The 7500-nt window shown below is 41.3% G+C and overlaps 1 protein-coding gene across 1 annotated transcript in view; it reads right to left on the reverse strand.

Moving 5' to 3' along the window:
- Positions 1 to 7500, reverse strand: part of ldlrad4a (low density lipoprotein receptor class A domain containing 4a) — a 20958-nt gene that overhangs the window by 11938 nt on the left and 1520 nt on the right. The window lies entirely within an intron of this gene.

Raw genomic sequence — 7500 nt, forward strand, 5'->3', positions numbered from 1 at the left:
TGTCAGTGTCCTCTGTGACAGTGTCAGTGTCCTCTGTGACAGTGTCAGTGTCCTCTGTGACAGTGTCAGTGTCCTCTGTGACAGTGTTTGTGTCAGTGACGTGTCTGTCTGTGTCTGTCCTCCGTCTTTGCTTTCCTTTGCAGTTTTAGTCATCAATATCTTTCTGTCTTCTTTCAAACGTAATATCTATCTTTTCTGACCCATATTTCTGTCCATTCTTTGCTTGATTTTCTCTCTCTCTCTTTCTGACTGCTTTTATTTCATTCATTGTCCTGATGTTTCTTAAATCTTTCCTATATTTTTCTATCTTTCTCTGTGGACTATCTATCTATTTTCCAGACCCTTGTTTGTTTCATTATCTGCTATTCTCTCTCTCTCTCTCTCTCTCTCTCTCTCTCTCTCTCTCTCTCTCTCTCTCTCTCTATCTCTCGTGGCCTGGTTTGCCTTTTTGAGATCTTGGCAAATCTCTCACGCTGTCTGTGTTTTCCATCTTTTGTTGTTTCTCTTTGCCTTTGTAGTCTTCACTCTATTTGATTCTCTGTCTGTGTGATTACTTGCAGCTGCTGTCAGAGCGACAGACAGACAGACAGACAGACAGACAGACAGGCGGCTGGAACTGAGCACAGTCGTCTCACTGATGAATCTGACTTTCATAAGGAGGGTCAGGGTGACACATAAACTTTGACCCCTGCAACTCCTTCCCCCACCACCAAAGAAAAAAATCTACACACACACACAGACACACACACACACACACACACACACACACACACACACACACACACACACACACACACACACACACACACACTACACCTGATGTGTCATGTTTGCAGTGCATTATTGGAGTCCCATCAACAGCTGAAAACAACAGTGTCGTCTTGTTACAACTGGATTCTGCGTGTTCTGCCATTTTTCTTAAAATGGCCGACATTCTGGTGAAATAAACACTAACGCTAACCAGACGTCAGTTTTAGCATTTGGGACGGAGCCAGCACTACGCTAAACAATGACACAGACAAAAGAAGGGAGTATCCATGACCTATGACCTGAGAGAAAATGAAAAGCTGGGGGTTGTGTTGTCTGGGAGCATGACCTAGCCCATGCATGCCTGATGAATGAGTGTGGTGTGTATATTAGTGTGACACACACACACACACACACTCAGTGTGATAACATCATGCCTGGCGTGGCAGTGTTGTGTCTGCGGTCTGGCCGCACCATTTTACAACAACAAAAACGACAAAACGGTCTGCATTCCTGAGAAGGAACAGGCACAGCAGCACCGCTCCAGGCAAATCTACAGCCTATGTCCTTTTTCCAACATAACATCCTTCCAGCAACGCTTGCTAGCATTCGAACCAACTTGCATTTTTTGCTATATTAGTTCACTAATCCCTAACAGCTAGCTAATAGCATGCTAACACAAACAGGACAATAGAGTAATGTTAACTAGAGAAAGAAAACCACAGCTTTAGCAGATTAGCATGAGACCCAGTTGTGTTGATGATGTGTGAACATGAACGGCTCCAAGAAGATTAGCAAGCTGGGTCCATCATATATGTAGTATTGAGCTCTGAAACGCATAGATATCGAGTCATATGGCTGGAACGACCGCCGGAAGTAAATAACGAGTAGAAGTAAAAAAAAAAAAACAACAACAAATAAATAAAGCACGATGCTAACAACAAAGTTGAATATTTTCCCCCAAAAAAGCTCATTTTATTTCTCTTACAGCACAACAAATTTCCTACAGAAACATTTTTAGCTTATTCTAGAACAACAGGTCATATGTTATATCCTTTTATTGTCACATTCAGCGCTGTGTTATGTCTATGTTCCTGTTCTCAATATACTAACAATATAATAACAATATAATAGCTACAATTAGCATTAACTAGCCAGCTAACTAGCCAGCTTCACTGCTAATAAGCAATTAATTAATTTATTTATTTATTTATTCACTCACTCTACTGTTTGTTTCTTTTCTCTCTCTCTCTTTTTTTCTGGTATTTCACTTCATTTGTGTTGTTCGGTGTTTTAATGTTCGTATTTTTGTGTAGTTCTGTTTTATAAGTGAGACAAAACCCCTAAAACTCATCGAGTAGCACATTGTGAACAGCATCATTACATGTTTCATCCCACAGAGCTGCTGAATTCGCCGATCTGATTGGTGAAAAAGATGTTCATTGAGATTATATCAGTGCTCTACAGAGACAACCTGAGAAAAAAGAGACTAGTGACTAGCGAGACTAAAGCGAGGCTGGTGAGAGAAGCACCGTTTATAGCTGCTATAATGAGAGAGAAAACAGCATGAGTTTCTTTAATGAAGCTGACATTGTTCCCATGGACAGACTGCTGTGCTATAAGAGGAATAAAACACGGGTGCACACTGTTCAAGCGCTATAACATGCTTCAACATTACGACCTGTCATAACAGTATGGTTTAATGTACTGTGTGAAACTATTGGCACCCCACTCATACAACTGAGACTAGCGTGAAACTAGCGTTTTACAAGCAAAGTAAACCAGACCAGACCAGACCAGACCAGATTGATATTTAAATGAAAATCATGTCTGCAGACTCGAATGAGACCCTCGACAAAAGCCAGACACACAACTCGTTCATCATCAGGACTGATCAAGAATGTGCTGTCTGAGACAACAAACACAACAAGACGCACAAACCCCCAAGCAGCTGACACTGAAATGCACATACGGTCCTTTAAAAGCCCCTGCTCACCCGCCCCCACCTCATCATCCTGGGGCATCTGGGGACACCTCGGGTGTGTGGAGGGGGTGTATAGGATGAGGGTGACTGCGAGGACACATACGCACACACACACACACACACACACACACACACACACACACACACACACACACACACACACACACACACACACACACACACACAAAATCGAGAACCAGGGCCAATGTCAAGGCTGAGTCTCAGCTGCAGCTGTTAAAAGGCCAAAACTCATCCACTATCTCACACATCCCCCAATGTGGGATGAATGCGGTTTATGACCCCTAAAACACCCCCAACACCCTCCCACCTTAGCCTTCTGGGGTCTGTTATATTCTTACCCACGTACAAACACACACCAAGAGCAAGCTGCATTGTTTTAAAGTGTTCACACAGCACTGAATATCTCCCTGAATATCTCCATGCCTCCACCTTATACATGCTAGAAATTAAACATAACTTAATTTGTAAAATATATAATTATGAGATATGTGCTTTAAAAAAGCAATAAATGAAACTAGCAGTGGTGAAAAATAGCATAAAGCCTTCAGTAGACAGTTTTCTTTAACAGACTAAAAAGTACGTCTACCGAAAATACTCAAGTAACTGCTTCAGTATGACGTCTGCTATAACTGCTTCAGTATGACGTCTGCTATAACTGCTTCAGTATGACGTCTGCTATAACTGCTTCAGTATGACGTCTGCTATAACTGCTTCAGTATGACGTCTACTATAACTGCTTCAGTATGACGTCTACTATAACTGCTTCAGTATGACGTCTACTATAACTGCTTCAGTATGACGTCTACTATAACTGCTTCAGTATGACATCTGCTATAACTGCTTCAGTATGACGTCTGCTATAACTGCTTCAGTATGACGTCTACTATAACTGCTTCAGTATGACGTCTGCTATAACTGCTTCAGTATGACGTCTGCTATAACTGCTTCAGTATGACGTCTGCTATAACTGCTTCAGTATGACGTCTACTATAACTGCTTCAGTATGACGTCTGCTATAACTGCTTCAGTATGACGTCTGCTATAACTGCTTCAGTATGACATCTACTATAACTGCTTCAGTATGACGTCTGCTATAACTGCTTCAGTATGACGTCTGCTATAACTGCTTCAGTATGACATCTACTATAACTGCTTCAGTATGACGTCTGCTATAACTGCTTCAGTATGACGTCTACTATAACTGCTTCAGTATGACGTCTGCTATAACTGCTTCAGTATCACGTCTGCTATAACTGCTTCAGTATGACGTCTACTATAACTGCTTCAGTATGACATCTACAGTATCAGACAGATCAGTTATAGTAGACGTCATACTGAAGCATTTATAGTAGACGTCATACTGAAGCAGTTATAGCAGACGTGATACTGAAGCAGTTATAGCAGACGTCATACTGAAGCAGTTATAGCAGACGTCATACTGAAGCAGTTATAGCAGACGTCATACTGAAGCAGTTATAGCAGACGTGATACTGAAGCAGTTATATGAGACGTGATACTGTAAATGATTAGCAGCACAAATGTAAAAACTGCTAAAGCCATCATTACACCTAACATTACACTGTAATAACGTTTTGATGACTAAAACTCACCCCCTGTTCCCTAGTGCCCTAGTGCCCTACTTTTCAGTTTTATAGTTATAGTTGTCTGCAAAAGTAGCAATGCAGTGTGTGTGTGTGTGTGTGTGTGTGTGTGTGTGTGTGTGTGTGTGTGTGTGTGTGTGTGTGTGTGTGTGTGTGTGTGTGTGTGTAAGGAGAGAGCTGTTTCACACACAAGCCACACTTCATTTACTTTACTACTTACTTTCTGTTTAATATCTGGCAGGTAAGCCAACAAAAACAATCTGTTACTATAACTGTTATGTACTGTACTTTAGAATTCAGTGCTCTGATTGTCTTTAAGCCAACACACACACACACACACACACACACACACACACACACATAAAGATCAGGCATAGGGCTGACAGCTGACCTTGGGTGTGACCTCTTCACACTCTCACACACCCACACAGACGTTGTGAGACCTGACAACCACCAACACACACACACACATACACACACAGCCATAAACATAGCCATAATAAACACAGACACACTAACACTCCTATCACACATACAGACAGACATACTGAGAGCCCACAGCACCCACACACCAACACACACTAAGACCAACACACAAACAGATCAACACACACACACACACACACACACACACACACACACACACACACACACACACACACACACACACACATACACACAGATCAACACACACACCAACACACACACACAAACACAGACAGATCAACACACACACACACACACATACACACAGATACACACATACACACAGACACACACACACACACAGATCATCTATGTACATTAGGTTACAGGTCAGTTTTATATTAATCGCAGTACTGTATTTAATAACACGCTCAGTGGGATTGTCCTCTATGAGAAGGTGCTATCACTGCATCCAAAAATAAGGACTCTTAGAACATAGCCATCTTTATGCCGCCTCCCGAGTGGGACAGACTCTATATCTCAAAAAACGCCTACCTCGGCAGCCTACTTCCCAGATGGACTGTTGGAACACGTCAATGTTACTATTAAAACTTTAAAAATATTTTCTCTCCATATCGCAATGTAACTGCGGTGCTGTATATCATCCTGCTCTTATGTCATCCATCTGCTTCTTAAACTTCTCTCCGACGTCTAGACGGACTGCATCTAAACTGCAGGTTCTGAGTCATTGACACTCAGTTCTGGGCTCTGATTGGTCATCAGGTGCTGATTAATTCTCTCTAACAGCAGCTCTGACTGTAGCTCAGGTTTATATTAATGCACTAGCTCTGATACCTTATTGTTTCTATAGCAACAGCTCATTCGCCTCGCCGTGTATGTTGACATTTTTTGTAACCAGAAATGTGTTTCTATAACATTTATAGAAGGAGTCTCCAGTGTCAGTGCTTAAGATCAGCGGTTTCTCTGTAACCTGCCAGGTTTTTTGCTTCATTAGCTATTTCCACAACACAAAATATTCTTCCCAACATACACAAGTGTACACGTTTGTGCTGATGTAGGAAATTAACCAGCAGCAAGGTGGTGTGGAGGGTGGAGTAACCGCCCTGTCTTGTTTTATTTCATACACACTGTATTACTGATCTCCAGCAGATACGTTTCAACTCATAATGCATAGCGGGGTGCCATTACTTATGCACACAGTGAGCAGCTGAATCCTGAAGACTCCCAACGGTCATATATATATATCTATGATAAGCACAAATGTAGTATAAAGGCACTATGATGACATTTGATGTCGTTCATTTGAAATGAATTCGTGTATCGACGGAACTGAAGGCTTTCGTGTTAAAACAGTCGGACTTCTGCGTCTAGGCCTGACATCCTGTTTCCCAGCCTGCCCACCACCACTGCCATGCTGAAAATGGATTATACCAGGCCTCCTTCACAACAGGAGTGTGTGTGCGTGAGTGTGTGGTATTGAGCGAGATCTAACTGAGACGCACTTTAAGCACGTTTCTCCTTCTGTACAACCTGCTTCTCGAAATACGTCTCTATTAATAGCACACTCCTGTTTTTTTGAAAGCAGCGAGGCTGTTGGTGGACAGGATTGGTTTTAGCTATAGCTAACACCCCACAGTGACTGCTGAAGCTCTGCTGAGGTTTTCCAGCAACAAAACCCATTTCTCCTGCGAGCGACTCCTGTAAAAATTTACTGCTTTGCTTTTAAAGTCATGTGACTCACTGATGACAAGGAAACTGATTAATTCAGTTCGATTCCCTTTACATTTCGAAGGAGATCAGTTCAAAGAATGCACAGAAAATCTGTAATTTGGTTTTGTTTGGTTATTTTGGGGGTACAGTTACTTTTGGGCACCTCTGTAGTGCACACTTATATATATAACATAACCACTAAATGTTATGTTATATATTTTATTATTGTGTTTCTGACTGGTTGGAGTTTAACTCATATTATATCCCAGTAGAAAACAGATAGAGACATGAATCTACAACACACACACACACACACACACACACACACACACACATACACACACACACACACACACACACACACACACACACACACACACACACACACACACACACACTCGTCTAAACACTAGATCACGTATGATGCAAATAAATTATCCTTCAGGTTAGTAAAGTTGCTTTTACTCTGAAGTTGTAGTCAATACCAAATCCAAATACGACACACAGACAAACAAGGGTGCCAAAATTTGTCTCTTTTCCATTTCATTACCTAGAATAATGTTTAATAGATTTACCCACAGTGATGCTTCCCATGTTGCTGATTTATTTGCCAGTTTCTTAACAGCTTTTAATTTCAGATTTTAGCTCATACGCTCAGCTCTTTATTTTCCAGAGACAAAAGTATTGGCACCCACTCGGCTCTGTTTGCGCTAATCGCCAGATTTCGGCTCTTAACAAATCCGCTATGCTTCACCCGACTGTCACTGATGTAAACTACATAGTGCACTTTTTTGTTTTGTCATTTTGTAGGCTTAAAATCAGTGGACAATAATAATAATAATAATAATAATAATAATAATAATAATAATAATAACACATTTATAATTTGTAGGGTAGAAGCGTATAAGGAGCTTCGGTGAAAAACAAGGTGCTCTGGAAATCCATAGGAAAGCTAACGACCTGAACCGGAAGTTCTAATTAAGGACTAAT

This window comes from Tachysurus fulvidraco, chromosome 24, assembly GCF_022655615.1.
Source record: "Tachysurus fulvidraco isolate hzauxx_2018 chromosome 24, HZAU_PFXX_2.0, whole genome shotgun sequence".
NCBI lineage: Eukaryota > Metazoa > Chordata > Actinopteri > Siluriformes > Bagridae > Tachysurus > Tachysurus fulvidraco.